This window comes from Periplaneta americana, chromosome 7, assembly GCF_040183065.1.
Source record: "Periplaneta americana isolate PAMFEO1 chromosome 7, P.americana_PAMFEO1_priV1, whole genome shotgun sequence".
NCBI lineage: Eukaryota > Metazoa > Arthropoda > Insecta > Blattodea > Blattidae > Periplaneta > Periplaneta americana.
The window spans coordinates 29813376-29834941 of NC_091123.1; the positions used below are offsets into that span (position 1 = coordinate 29813376).

Sequence of the window (21566 nt, forward strand, 5' to 3'; positions counted from 1 at the left end):
AGGCTTTGCACCCAAGACACATTACCCATGACTACCGAGGTAGCATAGCGTCCCTTCATCCTGTCTGCTCGGATCAAGCTGCTAAACTGTTGCACATCTGCCTCTGTGAGAATCTACACTCTCCGACCGACATGATCTTCAATCCTTGTCCAACTTTCAGAGAACGTCTGTACCCAATTATTGTACACAGCATGATGTGACAGACAGTGCTCACCATATACGGGCAGCATTTGTTTATGAATGCCCTTTGGTGCCACACCTTTCGCGACAAGGAGCCCTGCTCGACTGAATGTTAGCGAAATAAGTCCGAGGCGCAACGTGGAAATTTAATGAATGAATGAAATGCATTGATTTGTTTGTATCTAATGTCCACCCACTTTCACTTGCGTGATTCGAGTTCCGGATATTGCGGATAGATGGCAGGACTGTGACCCATTTTCAATTTGTACACTACTTCGGCGGGCCACGCTGTACATGATGTGTACCTGTGAAGAGTTAGGCCTATGTCGTGTAGTAGGGTGAGTGTAGTGTAGGAAATGGGTGAGGGTGATGATGAAGGTGAGAAATGGAGAAGTAGAAACTCGGTGCCGGCACATAGCCTACTCCTGTCGAATAGCACCAAGGAGGTCGCCAGGCTTAACGTCCCTGTCCGACGGACGAATCATTATCAACAGTGACAAATGCCTTCTCTTCATATGCACTGCGGAGAGATTTTGGATTTAACCCAGGCATATTGGTGCACAATTTAGTGATTAGAAAGTCTTCTATTCCCGAGGTAGAAATTTTACAGGAAAATCTCTGACCTCGCCAGGAATCGAACCCGGACCGGCTAGTCTGGAGGCAGACGCGCTACCATAGAGCTAACTCGGCGGACTGAGGTGTATTTATCGATACATATTATATACAAACACATGTACACATGATCCTTCGCACCAGTCTGTGCGGTCATTCGTGCTATAACTATGCACAGTTCGAATCTTCAGAAAAAAAGTAATAAAATGATAAAAATTATTAAATAACAACAACAACAACAATAATAATAATAATAATAATAATAATAATAATAATAATAATAATAATAATAATCTCTAGAGATGTTGCATTAGGCCTATATCTCTGTCGTTAAGTAACGTTGAATTTCAAGTTACGGTACTTATTTTGGTCGTGGGCGTCAGAGTACTATAAAACAAGACAATAAATGTCTGGTTGTCTTTATTCCAATGCTTGATTGTAAGGTGAGAGTTTAAACGTATCTTTTCTCACAGATTAGTACAACCTTTTTCTATCTCTCTTCCCCCTCACGCGGACTGTGACTTTCACAGAGACAGAGACATAATAAAAGATATGTATGAGATCGGTGCGAACCCTGCATCGTGATGAATTTGGGAAGCTACGGTAGGTAGTGAAATCCAGTTTGAAAACCATCTTTATAAGAGCTAGGCGATCATCGTGCTAACCACACGATACTTCTGTTCTGGTTGGATGATCGTTCGCTTATGCTAAGGCATGTGGACGTGAGGGCAGCAGCCGTCTTGTCGGCCTTGGCCCTTCATGGGCTGTTCGCGCCACAGTCAAATACATTGACGGAAATTTCATGAAAAATTTCCTTCCCCGTGACTCGAACAAGCGCTCATTCCGTGACGGCGTTGTAGGGACGCTATAATTATTTTAACAGTGTGTAATGGAGTTTAGAGTTTTAAGAAAAATATACTGGTGTTAGGAATTATCTTCCATTAGTTTTTGTCGCTAGTATTGTTCTTAAAATAACGTCGGAAGTTCTTCCTTAACTTTATAAACGTCGTCTTCGTTTTAATCTCGATGAAATAAACGGTTTTTGTAATTATGGCCATTAAAACTGAATTGAATATCTAGCGGTTGGTGCAGAATATGAGAAACACAGCGAGTGCAATTACTTGCAATGATTTTAATGTTGTAGTTATTTTGTCATTAGCAGTGTGAGGTATATATACGTCCATACTATGCATACATTACACTGAATCTCCCCTTTTCGACCTTGCACTTTAATTTCCTCACATTAAGGAAAACTGCGCTGCAGATGCATGTGCCACATAGACACTCCCCGCTGAATTTACAGTTCTTTTTATTTTGCTTTGACACCTATTACTCTAGCGTCATTACATTAATGCATCTAGTGGAAAGTATAATGGTTTTATTTACAAAAATGATAGTAGTATGGAATGCAAACTCATTACGTCCACCGGAAAACTCTGAAGCTGTGTTTGCATTGTTCATGTCTCCATGCCAATATTTTAATAAGGAGAAATAATGATTGTCTCTATTTGCATTATTTTAATTGGGAGAAATAGTGATTGTCTCTATTTCCATTATTCTAATAAGGGGAAATAGTGACTGTCTCTAATTGCATTATTTTAATAAGGAGAAATAGTGATAGTCTCTATTTGCATTATTTTAATAAGGTGAAATAGTGATTGTCTCTATTTGCATTATTCTAATAAGGGGAAATAGTGATTGTCTGTAATTGCATTATTTTAATAAGGGGAAATAGTGATAGTCTCTATTTGCATTATTTTAATAAGGAGAAATAGTGATTGTCTCTATTTGCATTATTTTAATTAGGAGAAATAGTCATTGTCTCTATTTGCATTATTTTAATTGGGAGAAATAGTGATTGTCTCTATTTGCATTATTCTAATAAGAGAAAATAGTGATATTCTCTATTTGCATTACTTTAATAAGGAGAAATAGTGATATTCTCTATTTGCATTTTTTTAATAAGGAGAAATAGTGATTGTCTCTTTTTGCATTATTCTAATAAGAGAAAATAGTGATTGTCTCTATTTGCATTATTTTAATAAGGAGAAATAGTGATATTCTCTATTTGCATTATTTTAATTAGGAGAAATAGTGATTGCCTCTATTTGCATTATTCTAATAAGAGAAAATAGTGATTGTCTCTATTTGCATTATTTTAATAAGGAGAAATAATGATATTCTCTATTTGCATTATTTTAATTAGGAGAAATAGTGATTGCCTCTATTTGCATTATTTTAATTGGGAGAAATAGTGATTGTCTCTATTTGCATTATTCTAATAAGGGGAAATAGTGATTGTCCCTAATTGAATTATTTTAATAAGGAGAAATAGTGATTGTATCTATTTGCATTATTCTAATAAGAGGAAATAGTGATTGTCCCTAATTGCATTATTTGAATAAGGAAAAATAGTGATTGTCTCTATTTGCATCATTTTAATAGGGAGAAATAGTGATTGTCTCTATTTGCATTATTTTAATTGGGAGAAATAGTGATTGTCTCTATTTGCATTATTTTAATTGGGAGAAATAGTGATTGTCTCTATTTGAATTATTTTAATTGGGAGAAATAGTGATTGTCTCTATTTGCATTATTCTAATAAGGGGAAATAGTGATTGTCCCTAATTGAATTATTTTAATAAGGAGAAATAGTGATTGTATCTATTTGCATTATTCTAATAAGAGGAAATAGTGATTGTCCCTAATTGCATTATTTGAATAAGGAAAAATAGTGATTGTCTCTATTTGCATCATTTTAATAGGGAGAAATAGTGATTGTCTCTATTTGCATTATTTTAATTGGGAGAAATAGTGATTGTCTCTATTTGCATTATTTTAATTGGGAGAAATAGTGATTGTCTCTATTTGCATTATTTTAATTGGGAGAAATAGTGATTGTCTCTATTTGCATTATTTTAATTGGGAGAAATAGTGATTGTCTCTATTTGAATTATTTTAATTGGGAGAAATAGTGATTGTCTCTATTTGCATTATTTTAATTGGGAGAAATAGTGATTGTCTCTATTTGCATTATTTTAATTGGGAGAAATAGTGATTGTCTCTATTTGCATTATTCTAATAAGAGAAAATAGTAATTGTCTCTATTTGCATTATTCTAATAAGGGGAAATAGTGATTGTCTCTAATTGCATTATTTTAATGAAGAGAAATAGTGATTGTCTCTATTTGCATTATTCTAATAAGGGGAAATAGTGATTGTCTCTATTTGCATAATTTTCATAGGGAGAAATAGTAATAGTCTCTATTTGCATTATTCTAATAAGAGGAAATAGTGATTGTCTCTAATTGCATTATTTGAATAAGGAAAAATATTGATTGTCTCTATTTGCATCATTTTAATAGGGAGAAATAGTGATTGTCTATATTTGCATTATTCTAATAAGAGAAAATAGTAATTGTCTCTATTTGCATTATTCTAATAAGGGGAAATAGTGATTGTCTCTAATTGCATTATTTTAATAAAGAGAAATAGTGATAGTCTCTATTTGCATTATTTTAATAAGGAGAAATAGTGATTGTCTCTATTTGCATAATTTTCATAGGGAGAAATAGTAATAGTCTCTATTTGCATTATTCTAATAAGGGGAAATAGTGATTGTCTCTAATTGCATTATTTTAATAAAGAGAAATAGTGATTGTCTCTATTTGCATTATTTTAATTAGGAGAAATAGTGATTGTCTCTATTTGCATCATTTTCATAGGGAGAAATAGTAATAGTCTCTATTTGCATTATTCTAATAAGGGGAAATAGTGATTGTCTCTAATTGCATTATTTGAATAGGGAAAAATAGTGATTGTCTCTATTTGCATTATTTTAATTAGGAGAAATAGTGATTGTCTCTATTTGCATTATTTGAATAAGGTGAAATAGAGATTGTGTCTATTTGCATTATTTGAATAAGGAAAAATAGTGATTGTCTCTATTTGCATTATTTTAATTAGGAGAAATAGTGATTGTCTCTATTTGCATTATTTTAATTAGGAGAAATAGTGATTGTCTCTATTTGCATTATTTGAATAAGGTGAAATAGAGATTGTGTCTATTTGCATTATTTGAATAAGGAAAAATAGTGATTGTCTCTATTTGAATTATTTTAATAAGGAAAAATAGTGATTGTCTCGTCTTCTGCTAACAACCCTTATTATCAAAATCGTTGTAAAATATAAATTTGATATTAAATATTTAATATATAAAATTATCTCTTGTAGATGTTCATGTTACTGTTGCTAGGAACAACGAATGCATAACGTTTAGGAAAGTCACTCGTCACTTATAGCAAAGACTGACTAAAAATAAAAATATCCACACGTCCTAGCAACAATAAAATTACTATAAAAGATATCTTTATTGCATACAAACATAGTAACGACCTATTTCATTAGGAAGTGTTGGATATATTTTGTTTACGATACAAGTGTTAAAAATGCATTTTATTTTGTAAGCATATGTTTGCAAAGAGGCCGCGGGTCGATTGAAGCAAATCTACGAACAAAATAAAATCAATTTTTACTTGGTTATTTAAGGAAGCTTTATCAAATACGATGTTATTTAGTGTCGATGGGATTGGTGATAGTGAGATGGAATATTGGCGAGACGAGGCCGAGGATTCGCCATAGATTACCTGACATTTGCCTTAAGATTGGGGAAAACCTTGGAGAAAATCCAACCATTTAATCAACTCAAGCGGGAATCGAACCCAGACCCTAGCTTAACTCCGAATCTGTAGTCAAGCGCCTTAGCCGACTGAGCTATACCGGTGGCTGTCTATTTGACACATGTGCTTTACACTATTTTTTAGAAAGCCGTTCGTCCGTGCTGATAAAGAGACAGTTCCTGCTACTTCTTCACTACTGTATTCCCCCTCATGAAACTTTAACGCATTAAAAGCAAGTTTTAGTATAACTCAGTGATAGAGCATTCGAACTGTTTTTCTTCAAGAGGTGCCCGATGCAATCCTGAGTTATTTAATTTTGTATAATTGCATTTAGTTCTTAATTTTTCATATAGTTATCAATCAATGAAGCAGTTTATAGGCTGTAATTTGTGTACGTTTCTTAATCAAGAATTAATGTCTTCGATGTATGAAACTTGGTAGGATGTTGAAGAGCTGGGTTGTGATTTTACTTGTAACCCTCTTAATCAGGAACAGGACTGTTTTATTGCCGTGAAGTGTATGATATGGGCCATCTTAAATTATACTTTACTCCTGTTTAAAGGGGTACTGATAAATAAATAAATATATATATATATATATATATATATATATGTTTATATTTTGTAGACAACAGGGAGCTGATGACAGCACTGAAAACCGCAACTCAAAATATCAAATGGTTCTCCATATACGAGCGAAGAAATTTTGTCCACCACTACTGCTGACGTCACACTGCCGCACCCGTGGCTTGTTTAAGCTTTCAACTGCTTAACGCTTTGTTATCAGAACAAGAACGGTATTTTTCACGATTTGGTCATGAATTATAGTGAATGTAACGGGATTAACTAAAGCAAGAATGAACTTCCTGCGGTAGTATGACGTCACACGCATAGCCAGTGTCCACGTTTAGAGGTATGTTACTCGGAAACCATTAGTCGCAGAAAGGTATAGTTTGTGCCATTGTGTGTATAATTAAATACATGTTGTTTAGAATAAAATATCATTCCAGAATGGGATTTGTTAGTTCAGTACCCCTTTAAAGCAGAGTCATGTTAAGGGTTTTTATTATCGGTGTTACAATTACATTGCCTTCGACCAGTTTAAGCTTTAATTGCAAACATAGTAGCCTAACAATTAGAACACCGCGATTAGCTACGTAGACTTGGTTGATTGTGAACTTTTTCCACGAAATTCCTAGATTTCGGACTATCGTGTAGTATGAAAAAATATCATAATCTGTTTATAATATATTCTACAGATTTGAGTTCTACAAAAGAACAAATATGTATTATAATATATAGGTACATAAACTCTATTCGTGAATGGTATAATGTTAATTGCGTTATAAAACAGTTTATTTGTGTTTTATAACGAATCGCGCTTTATGTCTGGAGCTATAAATAGTGTGGTGTGACAGCTTGCATAAGAGCACACTCCAGTTTATATTTTATGTATGTTTGTTTATGAACGTGTGTGAAATTATATAGTTTTGTTTGTGTTACATGTCACATGTTCCGAAAATCTTGTGAATGTTGGTGATGTAACTGTTGGCTGGTCTGTGCACACTCAACGAAGTGATTTCAAATAAAGTTATGCTTAATATTTATTGGTAATGTTTCTTACTCTACCATCTGCGTTGTATGAAGACTGCTTTATTGTTGGTATTTAAGTGAATACTGTACTGCACCTATAACTTATTGATATAAGTACAATTTTATTCAGATTTTATTTTTGCTTTACAAACATTAACGTAGCCTGTAGGAAATAAATTGTGAAAATTCATCTTGCCAAATTTATAAAGAAGTAAATTAATAACTCCTGATTTTGAAAAGATAAGCTTAAAATTGGCAATCGGGCTTCTGAACGGACACCATAATCTGAGTAAGTACCTCCATATATTGGGCCTTAAAGAGCATCCAACTTATAGAAAATTTGAGATAGACCTGCATGTTGAGTTATTTATTTATTCATTTGTTGTTGAACATAACAGGCAAAGCCCAATTACAATGCTCACGACTAACAAATTAATTTATAAAACATAAACAAGGAAAAGGAAACATACACTTATTAAAAACTGAAACAAAATAGAAATACGAGAAAGAAAAAAAGGAGAAATTGAAATAAGGTGTGAAAATAGCTTCAAGTTAACTAATAACAATATTCTGTAAAATATGATAACAAATAATTCTATATCTAGAGAAATTCATATTGAAAATATCAACATTCGGATGAGGATGTAATTTATTGTATAACTGTAACATTTGGAAAACTGGGGAATTTTTGTGGGATTCAATATTTGTCCTTGGTATGTAAAATAAATTTCTAAATTTCGTTTTAAGCTTAGGTGCATATAATATTATATAAGAAACCATCACAGCCCAACTTATTGTTGATAATTTTATAAAGAAAGTTTAAAGATTGACAATTTCGTCTAATTTGCAAACTAGTAAAATGGAAATGTTGAAGTATTGTAGCATAACTCTCATAGGTAGGATAATCATTATAAAGTCTGTAATATAACCATTTTAGAAATTTATTTTGAATTTTTTCTAGTAACAGAATATATTTGTTAGTAACTGGGTTCCAGATACAAAAGCAGCATACTCTAATTTTGATCGAACAATGGAATTATACAAAATTATTATAGTTTTGAGTTTGAATTTACAAGAATTTCTCATAACAAAACCTAAACTTTTATAGGACAAATTTATAATAGGGTAAACTAGGGTCTGTTGGACTGTAGGGGCCCCACTCGTGGGCTACTTCCGTCATTGACTTGTAGCAGAATATGGTGCCCACAAGTGGCGAGGTAACTCGTTAAAGTACAGAGTGTCCAACATGCCCGACTGTCCAACAGACCCTAGTTTACCCTATTATTAATATGACTATGAAATGTAAAATTACTCCTAAATAATATACCTAAATCTTTATGTTCATTTTCTGGTAATAAAACTTTTGCCTCTATTTTATATGAAAATTTAATTGTATTTTTCAATAAATACCACGATTCATCGCCGCCTCAGTCACCAATATCATAAACATTAATCAAAATCCGAAATCATTTACATGCAAGAGCCATCTATAATATACGAAAATAGAAACAGGAACTCAACAATAGTAAATAATAAGGCCTACAGATATACCCAAAGATCCTACACATGCGATATGACCACAGATGTTAAAGTATGTATAATTAAACAACAAAATAAATACCAAATGGCGTTATCACCTTATATTCTACTGTATTGTCTAGGTTTATGCCATATTAGGAGTCGATAGCTCGAGAAATACATGTTGTGTCCTAGCAACATTCAGGGAATCAAACCCACTAGCATCGTGCAGCTGGCCACCCACTGCGGTCTCCTGGGGTGATTTATAGTCTATGAGGAGCACAATGGACCATTTGTGTCCAAGTGCTTCTGTAGTTGTGTTCGATCTTAGTCAGGAAGAGGGAGAAGTAGTGCGATTTTAGTTAACTCTGCTATTACTCAAAAACAGACTGAAATGCCTGGCTATTGGCAACACGCATTACATTATTTCGAAATCTGTCATCATAGATTCATACTTGTTCAGTCTTCTTATTTTCTTTGGAGTTCAAGAATCATTTTTCATTCCTCATTTGAGAGAATTTCATTGTTTTGTACACCTCTTGGCTGCTTTTGAAAACTTAATTTATACACCTTGAATTGATAAAGAACTACAAGCGTCCTTATAGACTACCTAAGCAAACGCAATCGATCATGTAAATATAAAGAAACCGTTGAATATTGTCACAGAAAGAGGTTGTCCATTTACATGCTACATGCTATGCGAAGCTTATGTCACGACAGAAGTGGTCATTGAATCAAGAGGAAAGTAATTCTAAGAAATAGTGTAAGAACAAACCGTGGAGTAAAACAAGGCTGTAATTTTTCTCTCGTTGTGTGTATACATAATATAATGTTATATAAGTTAGTTGATGTGATTAAGCAACGGAGAAATAAGGTACATGTAGGATAAAATTATATAGCATCTACGCTAGTACAATTTGTAATGGAGTAACTACTGCATGAGCTATGTTAAATAACATTCAAAATTGAAGAATGTGATCTCAAAACTCGCTCAGTCCATTTGGCCATTTTTATGATTTATACATGTATATGTTTATGTTTGAGACCTCTATCATTACAGCATATATTTTAAGCTTGTTTTTTTTTTTCAAAACAACGCCAGTCCTTGTATAAAAGTTTGTGTTATTGTGCATATAACTTGAAAACTCGCTCAGTTCATAGACAGTGGACGAAAAAGTAGCCCAGTCTTTTCATAAAAATGGACTTAACGTGTTTTTGGATTAAACTCTTCAATTATTATTTTGAATTTTATTCAGTTTCCTCCAAGTGAAGGCTGCCTAGAAGACAAAACTTACCAAAAAAATTGTTGTTTTTTGAGTAAATGGTAGGTACACAATTATAATGAAAAAAAAAAAAACAATGTAGAAGGAAACGAAAAAGAAATAGGGTAAACTAGGGTCTGTTGGACAGTCGGGCATGTTGGACACTCCGTACTTTAACGTGTTACCACGCCACTTGTGGGCACCACATTCAGCTAGAAGTCAATGACGGAAGTAGGCACGAGTGGGGCTACTTCCGTCATTGACTTCTAGCAGAATGTGGTGCGCACAAGTGGCGTGGTAACACGTTAAAGTACAGAGTGTCCAACATGCCCGACTGTCCAACAGACCCTAGTTTACCCTAACACAATTATATTGTGTCAACTTCAGGTAATTGTTAAATTTATAAAAATGACGTCATAATGTTGAAAGTTACTATTCTGTCGATCATTTAATTTGAGGTGAAGAATATTTTGAAATTGAAGCTCTTTTAAATTTTAGCTCAGTTATCTGTTTATTAGACATTTTAATCGATTAATTTGCTATGCTTTATGAACTACAACGCTATTTATTTTAGCGTCAGTGAAATTGGTGATAGCGAGATGAGGCCCGAGGATTTGACATAGATCACATGACATTCACCTCACCGTTGGGGAAAACTTCGAAAGAAACCCAATCAAGTAATCAACCCAAGCGGTAATCGAACCCACGCCCAAGCGCACTCCGTAACAGCAGGCAAACGCGCTGTAGCCTGACCTATCCCGGTGCCTGTTGGATTTAAATTGTGCAAAAATTGTATATCGGAGTTTTTCCTGACGCGTGTGGGATGCAAAATGGGTGCAGTTTAATCTTGTTTCGTGTCAGAAACACCCGCGTCCGATGACAGTCGTATTGTTCCAGTGTATTTATTGTAACATGTCAGACTTCCCAATCCTTCTCACTCGGAAGCTGTTTAAGCCGTTGCGAGGATAATTCACTACGGTATTCGACCCTGAGACTCCGAATGGAGACAGATGAGCCGTGCGCCGGTAACTCTCTGGAGGAAAGCTGACGGCGGATTTATTGCGCACCTTGGAGATGAAAGAGAAGAGGAAAGTGATTTACTTGTAGCGAGATCAGCGTTATGCTCTTTATGATATCATAAGTAACGTTCAGCGGCGCTCTATCCGATTCCTTCACACATCTTGTTTCTGATTCTGTGTTTTGAGAGCATAGTAAGATTTGGGCTCCTCCTACTGTTCGTAATAACGGCCGGTTTAGCTAGCTTAGGATTTCATTTCACGAATTGAGTTGAACTCGGTTTATGCAACACCTCGGCTGCAGCGATAGTCGTTATGAAGTAGGTACGGCATTTATCTAAATTAAGCAAATAAGCGATCTTTTTTTTTTAATTTTTATAACGATCTTTCAGTATGCAACAAGTTTATAGCGAAATTTAGCAATGTCGTTTCACGAACTGAAATACAGCTGAACTTTGCTATAGCGACCACAGTGAATGCTACGCCTCGGCTACAGCGATAATCATTAAGAACTACTGCTTTTATCTCTATTAAACAAATAAAACGATTTTTTATTTTCATAACGATACTTTTCAATATGCAACAAGTTTATAGCGAAATTTGGCAATGTCGTTTCACGAACTGAAATACAGTTGAACTTGGTTATAACGACCACAGTCAGTGCTATACCTCGGCTACAGTGATAGTCATTAATAAATATTGTTCTTATCTGTATTAAACAAATAACACAATTTTTTATTTTCATAACGATACTTTTCAATATGCAACAAGTTTATAGCGAAATTTAGCAATGTCGTTTCACGAACTGAAATACAGTTGAACTTGGCTACAGCGACCACAGTGAATGCTACGCCTCGGCTACAGCGATAATCATTAAGAACTACTGGTTTTATCTCTATTAAACAAATAAAACGATTTTTTATTTTCATAACGATAGTTTTCAATATGCAACAAGTTTATAGCGAAATTTAGCAATGTCGTTTCACGAACTGAAATACAGTTGAACTTGGCTATAGCGACCACAGTGAATGCTACGCCTCGGCTACAGCGATAATCATTAAGAACTACTGCTTTTATCTCTATTAAACAAATAAAACGATTTTTTTATTTTCATAACGATACTTTTCAATATGCAACAAGTTTATAGCGAAATTTAGCAACGTCGTTTCACGAACTGAAATACAGTTGAACTTGGTTATAACGACCACAGTCAGTGCTATACCTCGGCTACAGTGATAGTCATTAATAAATATTGTTCTTATCTGTATTAAACAAATAACACGATTTTTTATTTTCATAACGATACTTTTCAATATGCAACAAGTTTATAGCGAAATTTAGCAATGTCGTTTCACGAACTGAAATACAGTTGAACTTGGCTATAGCGACCACAGTGAATACTACGCCTCGGCTACAGCGATAATCATTGAGAACTACTGGTTTTATCTCTATTAAACAAATAAAACGATTTTTTATTTTCATAACGATAGTTTTCAATATGCAACAAGTTTATAGCGAAATTTAGCAATGTCGTTTCACGAACTGAAATACAGTTGAACTTGGCTATAGCGACCACAGTGAATGCTACGCCTCGGCTACAGCGATAATCATTGAGAACTACTGGTTTTATCTCTATTAAACAAATAAAACGATTTTTTATTTTCATAACGATACTTTTCAATATGCAACAAGTTTATAGCGAAATTTAGCAATGTCGTTTCACGAACTGAAATACAGTTGAACTTGGTTATAGCGACCACATTCAGTGCTATACCTCGGCTACAGCGATAGTCATCAATAACTATTGTTTTTATCTATATTAAGCAAATAAAACTATTTTTTATTTTTATAACTACACCTTTCAGTATGCAAGGAGTTTATAGAGAAATTTATCAATGTCATTTCACGAATTGAAATACAGTTGAACTTGGTTATAGCAACCACAGTAAGTGTTATACATCGGCTACAATGATAGTCATTAGGAAGTACTGTTCTTATCTGTATTAAACAAATAAAGCGAGTTTTTTTATTTTTATAACTACACCTTTCAGTATGAAACAAGTTTATAGAGAAAATTAGCAATATTGTTTCACGAATTGAAATACAGTTGAACTTGGTTATAGCGACCACAGTCAGTGCTACACCTCGGCTACAGCGATAGTCATTAAGAAGTACTGTTTTTCTATGTAGCTATTAAATAAAGCAATTTTTTATTTTTATAACGACACCTTTAAATACCCATGCATCTCGTTTATAGCAACATTTAGGAACAGTGTAAATTCTTTAAAAATCAGTTCCTACGTATATTAACAGAGTGTCTGTTATTTATTTATTTATGTATTTATTTATTTATTTGTTTATTTGTTTGTTGGTTTTTTTGTTTGTTTATTAGTTTATTTGTTAATTAATTAATTAATTAACTTATTTATTTACTTATTTATTTATTTATTTATTTTATCTGGCGGAGTTAAAGTCAACCGACCTTCTTAGTGTCCTGTAGTGTTCAGACATAAGAGGGGCAACCGAGACATTACAAACTTAATCTTACTTCATATAAAAAACTAATTGCAAAATGTGCTAAAATCCTTAAACGGTTAAAACTTGAAGATAAGTATTTTTTTTACAACGCCGCGCATATTGACATGTAGCCATTTGCAGCATCTCTGCCTACTTTTTGGTGATTATGATGAAGAATCTTACCCTGAGATTGGGACACTCATTAGATAAACTGGGTGGATGAAGATGAAGAGTCCGGCGCCGAAAGTTACTCAGCATTGCGCTTAATGGGTTGATGGAAAACCTCAACCAGGCAACTTGTCCCAACCGAGCCATATATATATATATATATATATATATATATATATATATGTCCAGCGTTACAAAACATTTGAGTTGACCAGTAATCATAGTTTTTATCCAATGCCAGGCACTTGATTGCACGTCACTCATTCAAGCGTCCCTACTCAGGAGTGACACGCCGATGCTGTAGTTCTTTTTGCTGTCAGTTTAGCGTTGTCCTCGGTGCACCACGGGAGGCGAACTGCATAGCACCGTATGATAATTAATGAAGCATTGGTGGACTGCCGGTAGGGAAAACGGGAATATCCCGCGGAACCTACCATCAAGCAGAAGAAATTTCACTTGGACTCGGCGGGATTTGAAGTCGGGTTGTCAACGTGGAAATCCGACGCTGATGGCTCACCACCAATAATCATTTACTCCTATAACAAGTTTAATGGTCTGTGCCGGAAGAAACAAGGACGTCCAGCTTGAACAAGGACTGTCCACCCGCCTGTCCCTCCCTCTAACAAATTAAAAATGCTGGCGCCGTCACTGGCGGAACATGACGTCAGGATCTGTATTTCTCTAATGGCTGTATCATGTTACGTAAAGTCCACAGGGTTTACATTCCTGTGGAGTTATTTTCTTATTATGATGCTCAGAAACTGTCCTGTAAAGTATAGTATGCGTTGTAATCTGTACTAATAATAAAACTGTAACCTAAATTTTTCTGGTAATTTTCGCATTTACAAAAATAATTGGTGTATAATGAACTGTCCTGAGAAGGAAAATAGCATTTTTAAATTTTTTGTTTGTATGTCTGTATGTTTATTACCATTTCGCGCGATAATGGCTGACCGATTTTTACGAAAATTGGTATGTAAAATAAGTTAGGTCCCACTTAGAGTTTAGGCTACATGGCATTCAAAATACTTTCTTTAAAGAGGAGTTATAAGGGCGATTGAAGTAAATAAATCGAAATATCTGCCTTATTACTGATTTTAGGATAATATTACATAAGAAAAGTTGCTTTAAAAATGTTTCTGACAAGTTTTATTCCAGGAAAACATTTTGTACTTAGGCCTACATACTGCCTTGGCAATGATGTTCATGACTTTCTTTTAGGGAAAATTATCAAACAAATTTATGTCATTATGCAAATCTGGCTTTCAGGTAGTAGCTCCCTGTAAAGCAGGTCTTGAATAATTTCAAGGAAAAATTGTTCCGGGGCCGGGTGTCGTGTATAGTTCCTGGGGTAGCTCAGTTGGAAGAGCATTCGTGCGCTAAGCGAAGGGTCCCGGGATCGATACCCGGCCCCGGAACAATTTTTCCTTGAAATTATTCAAACCTGCTTTACAGGAAGCTTCTACCTGAAAGCCAGATTTGCATAATACATTCGTTACTGGAGGTACGTTAACAGAAAGCCACAATTTAAGTCACACAGTATTGTGTGCACTCAAAGTTGGGTTCTGGCGTCTTGTCAGCCCATTTGAGTTGTGTGGATATAAAGGAAAAATTGTGACGGTGTCGTGTATGATTTCTGGGGTAGCTCAGTCGGAAGAGCATTCGTGCTCTAAGCGAAAGGTCCCGGGATCGATACCCGGCCCCGGAACAATTTTTCCTTGAAATTATTCAAAACTTATGCCATATTCAAAATTAAAAACATGTTTATTTAAATGACGATCGTCCAAAAAATAATGTGTGATGCACATGAGTTAAGTGCTTAACAGAATCTCGGAAACTAAAAATACTCGCTTAATTCTGTTATAATGTACTTACCACACTTGTATCACAATGTACTATTTTATTATATTATACGAATTACTTTGGACCTCAGATTGATTTATGTTGTCGGCCTGGGTAGCGTAATCGGTATAGCGGTGGCCTTCTGTGCTCGAGGTTGCGGGTTCTATCCCGGCCTACGTCGATGGCATTTAAGTGTGCTTAAATGCGACAGGCTGATGTCAGTAGATTTACTGGCATGTAAAAGAACTCCTGCGGGACAAAATTCCGGCACACCGGCGATGTTGATATTACCTCGGCAGTTGAGAGCGTCGTTAAATAAAACATAATTTAAATTTAAATTTTGATTTATGGTGAAGTGGAAGAGAAGACTTAATAGCCTTAACTTCGCTCTAATACATAATTATAATTCTAATTATTTTTAACGGCAGAGTCATTTGTTTTCATTTTATTCATCAGCTTGATTGAAACGGCACCGATATAAAGCGCAGTATTACTTTAAAAACTCAGATATCTCGTTAAATATCGGTCGACTTGTAATAATAATAATAATAATAATAATAATAATAATAATAATAATAATAATAATATATTTAACCTGGCAGAGTTAAGGCCATACGGCCTTCTCTAACACTCAACCAGGAGTAAAACTGCGTTACAAAAAACACTACACATTTACAAAGAACACTACAATTTTACACACAAAACTGAATAAGATAATAATAATAATAATAATAATAATAATAATAATAAAATGTAAACAACAAGTAAGTAGAAATCAGACATAATATATAACATACAGAAAGAAAGAAAGAAAAAAGCGTAATAAAATGTGAACAGCAGGTCAAAATAAATTAGACATACATAGTATAAAAAATAAGACAATTATTGATAATAATGGTAATAATAATAATAATAATAATAATAATAATAATAATAAAAACAAGAATAGTAGTACTTGTAAGAAATTAGTATGAAATATTAATTTGGTTTTTCCATTGAACCTTACCTACTCAATATCCATAATATAGTGGAATAATGGCATGTAAATAGAAGAAAAATGAATAGCATAAAGATAAAATAAGTCAAAAGTAAGGGGTTAAATGAACATCTACGATGTTACGAATATCACAGTACCACCAACTTAGTCCAGAAAAAATATAAAGGCACATGCATGTCAATTCAATGGCGTTACCCCGTTGTGAATAAAACTGTGTGGTATGTACTGTTATTTCCATTAAAATTAAAAAGAACAGGAATGAGTTTGTGAACAATGAGCGTGGCTCATTTCTAAAGCTGTATCTGCTGCACTGGTTCATACATAAAAACAAAACTATGAAGTAATATATATTATCCATATAACTGCACGAATGTAATACATTAGTTTACTCGGCAGAGCTATCAGTGTCCAAATATTTGCATTAACAGTCCCCTTTACTGTATAACATTCCCGGCAGGGATGTAAAAATAACAGTCTTTGATACATGCAGAGAGTAGTGGAAAATTGTTTGAGCACTGGAACCTTCCATAGGAGTTCTTTGCATTTTGGAAGGCGAAGAGAAAGTTACACAATGTTCTTGAGGTTGTAGAGTACAATTAATAACTAAAGGTTTACATCTCGAACAGAGTCGAAGTAGCTGAATGGTGATGATGTATTTGTTTAATGGGCTGAGAAATAGTATAAGTCCGTATCCTTATTTCAAGCATGTAGCCTAAGAGATATCGCAAATGGAACGTCTCTAACCAACCTTCGATAACGTTACGTTCCCATGATGAATCACTTTTAAGTTTTTCTGTATCTGGAAATTACTCAACTAACTCATCTCTACTCTGCTTGAAATTAATAGGAAAGCTTATACAGGGATGTTATTTACGTTAAAAGCGTGGTATTTACTCTCTCGGAAAGCTAGTAATTATCTAATTTGACGTAAGATGAAATGAACGAGCCTTTTTAGCTGTTTTGCTTTCATGAAGGTTTATGGTTTTTATATGTACTAACGATGTTAGTAGTACACACTTTGAAATGAAACGTGCGATACCCTTACATGCAGAAATACAGTATTATGATGAAATATAAGTTTCGTGGGATGGATTTTTACACTGAATCCATTTGAAACATGAATGATTTTTATGAGGATTAACCTAGTCTTTCAAAAATAGTAATAAAGTAGTAGCAATAGTATTCAGAAGCAAACTTCATAATTTTCAAGCATTTTCTTCCTCAGTAGAGTACAATGAAATGAAATGAAAATTTTAACTTTATTCTGAAAGCTTCGAAAAATGTACTGCTTTGTTTCTCTTCAAAACTGTAAAATCAACCACTTACTTAGCTTCAGATGTTTAGAAGACTGGCTCTCTGGTAGCTCAGACCTGAACCCACTGGACTACAAGCTTCGGGGTATCTTAGACAGTAAGGCCTGTGCTAAACCTCACTCCAGTTTGAACCATCTCAAGCAAGATCTCGTAAAGGCAGCGCAGGAAATAACCCTAGATGTCATCCATGCTATCATAGCAGTCTGGCCTAACAGATTAAGGTCATATGTAAAGGCCAGAGGAGATAATTTTGAATGATATATGAAGTAAGAAGGTATACATTAGTCACTGAATTAAATAATACAAATTATAGCTATTTGTGCATTTTATTTTAAGATATATCCCTTCTCAATCATTGGTCAGAATTTATGGCAGGACTGGGTATATACAGTATTTGCCGCCTCAATCCCTCAACCTTAATACTTTTACATTTTTTATTTGTACTTGTTCTGATTTTACCTCTGCGCAAGCATTTTTTCTCTTTTTATATATGTATTTGTACTTTTATTTCTTTTCCTTATTAATTATTTCTTTTCTCTGCATTTGTTTCTTGTATTTATATTTCTGGTGGTGTGGCAGAGAAGACCTGATAGCCGTAACTCCACCAGATTAAATAGATAGATAAATAGATAGATAGATAGATAGATAGATAGATAGATAGATAGATAGATGGATGGATGGATGGATGGATGGATGGATGGATGGATGGATGGATGGATGGATGGATGGATGGATGGATGGATGGATGGATGGATGGATGGATGGATGGATGGATGGATGGATGGATGGATGGATGGATAGATAGATAGATAGATAGATAGATAGATAGATAGATAGATAGATAGATAGATAGATAGATAGATAGATAGATAGATAGATAGATAGATAGATAGATAGATAGATAGATAGATAGATAGATAGATAGATAGATAGATAGATAGATAGATAGATAGATAGATAGATAGATAGATAGATAGATAGATAGATAGATAGATAGATAGATAGATAGATAGATAGATAGATAGATAGATAGATAGATAGATAGATAGATAGATAGATAGATAGATAGATAGATAGATAGATAGATAGATAGATAGATAGATAGATAGATAGATAGATAGATAGATAGATAGATAGATAGATAGATAGATAGATAGATAGATAGATAGATAGATAGATAGATAGATAGATAGATAGATAGATAGATAGATAGATAGATAGATAGATAGATAGATAGATAGATAGATAGATAGATAGATAGATAGATAGATAGATAGATAGATAGATAGATAGATAGATAGATAGATAGATAGATAGATAGATAGATAGATAGATAGATAGATAGATAGATAGATAGATAGATAGATAGATAGATAGATAGATAGATAGATAGATAGATAGATAGATAGATAGATAGATAGATAGATAGATAGATAGATAGATAGATAGATAGATAGATAGATAGATAGATAGATAGATAGATAGATAGATAGATAGATAGATAGATAGATAGATAGATAGATAGATAGATAGATAGATAGATAGATAGATAGATAGATAGATAGATAGATAGATAGATAGATAGATAGATAGATAGATAGATAGATAGATAGATAGATAGATAGATAGATAGATAGATAGATAGATAGATAGATAGATAGATAGATAGATAGATAGATAGATAGATAGATAGATAGATAGATAGATAGATAGATAGATAGATAGATAGATAGATAGATAGATAGATAGATAGATAGATAGATAGATAGATAGATAGATAGATAGATAGATAGATAGATAGATAGATAGATAGATAGATAGATAGATAGATAGATAGATAGATAGATAGATAGATAGATAGATAGATAGATAGATAGATAGATAGATAGATAGATAGATAGATAGATAGATAGATAGATAGATAGATAGATAGATAGATAGATAGATAGATAGATAGATAGATAGATAGATAGATAGATAGATAGATAGATAGATAGATAGATAGATAGATAGATAGATAGATAGATAGATAGATAGATAGATAGATAGATAGATAGATAGATAGATAGATAGATAGATAGATAGATAGATAGATAGATAGATAGATAGATAGATAGATAGATAGATGGGTGGGTGGGTGGGTGGGTGGGTGGGTAGTTGGGTAGGTAGGTAGGTAGGTAGGTAGATAGACAGACAGACAGACAGACAGACAGACAGACAGACAGACAGATAGATAGATAGATAGATAGATAGATAGATAGATAGATAGATAGATAGATAGATAGATAGATAGATAGATAGATAGATAGATAGATAGATAGATAGATAGATAGATAGATAGATAGATAGATAGATAGATAGATAGATAGATAAATACTTACTTACAAATGGCTTTTAAGGAACCCGCACGTTCATTGCCGCCCTCACATAAGCCCGCCATCGGTCCCTATTCTGTGAAAGATTATCCAGTCTCTATCATCATATCCCACCCCCTCAAATCCATTTTAATATTATCCTTCCATCTACGTCTCGGCCTCCCCAAAGGTTTTTTTTCCCTCTGGTCTCCAACTAACACTTTATATGCATTTCTGGATTAGTCCATACGTGCTAAATGCCCTGCCCATTTCAAACGTCTGGATTTAATATTCCTAATTATTTCAGGTGAAGAATACAATGCGTGCAGTTCTGTGTTGTATAACTTCCTCCATTCTCCTGTAACTTCATCCCTCTTAGCCCCAAATATTTTCCTAAGAACCTTATTCTCAAACAAAATGAATAAATAAAAGATAAATAAATAAATAAAGAAGTATATGGACAAATAAGCAAGTAAATAAGTAAATAGATAAGCAGATAATTGAACAACTAAATAAATAGATAAACAAATAAATAAATGAATGAATGAAAAATAAATGAATATTAATTTTGATTTTGTTATTAGCGATTTGACGACACGAATTCATGGTGCCGGGAAGCAAGAGGGCCCTCCAAGTAGATTTAATGTTGTCTATGGTAGTTTTCATGGGTAAATGCAGATGCATGGTGGAACAAACCCATGCTTACTTAGATCGGTATATTTTGCCTCTCATTCAGGGACAAGACTATTTTACGAGTCATATATCCATGATACACGGCTTTGCTTGCCTTGTGAAGGAAGGTACGGAACGAAATTTTATCCCCCTTCGCCAGATTTGAACCCCCGGTCCTCAGATACAATTTCAAACATATTATCCACTAGACAACTGAAGTCAACTTTATGCTAGTTTAGTTTAGTGTTTACGTCAATAATTTGGCTGTCTGTAAGTTCTTAATCCACGGTATGAAAAGTCGTTGCATGATGAAGTATGATACATCGTATTTCGTGCAACCCCCCAGCGAAATGCGTTCGAATATTGTTGAGTATAATTTATTGGATTATTACGCTGTCGACTGAGCACTTAAGCCGTAAATAACGTAAGAAGAACTTGTATAGAACTTACCTCTGTGACGGTTTTGTACTCCGCACATTTCATTCGGATATTATAAATGAGCGGGAATATTATTCCCATTGTCTCGCCCGCGTCTGTTCGAGAGATACGCATCCTATACATAACTTGTCTGCTGCAGCAGCATTTCTGTCGAAACTATTGTCGAAAGTTTAGACGTAATGCGTGTAGCCTATATACGTGCTGCAAGGAGAGTGGGAATTGGTCGCGGGAGGATGTTTGCTCCAAAATCGAATTCAAGGCAGGGGAAGTGGGGGCATAAGCAGCGGCAGTTGTAATCACAACGGATAGGAATTTTTTTCTTCTCCCGATCCGCTTCAGAGAGTCTTCCCGAACCGGCTCGTGGGGGTTTCAACCCTGCATTCCTCCCCAAGCTGCGGATGTACGA

General features: G+C 34.1%; 1 protein-coding gene and 1 non-coding gene across 4 annotated transcripts in view; both read left to right on the forward strand.

Moving 5' to 3' along the window:
- Positions 1-21566, forward strand: part of LOC138703025 (uncharacterized) — a 601413-nt gene that overhangs the window by 324146 nt on the left and 255701 nt on the right. The window lies entirely within an intron of this gene.
- TRNAR-UCU (transfer RNA arginine (anticodon UCU)) lies at positions 15180-15252 on the forward strand. Its single transcript has one exon. It is a non-coding gene; the product is annotated as a tRNA-Arg (tRNA).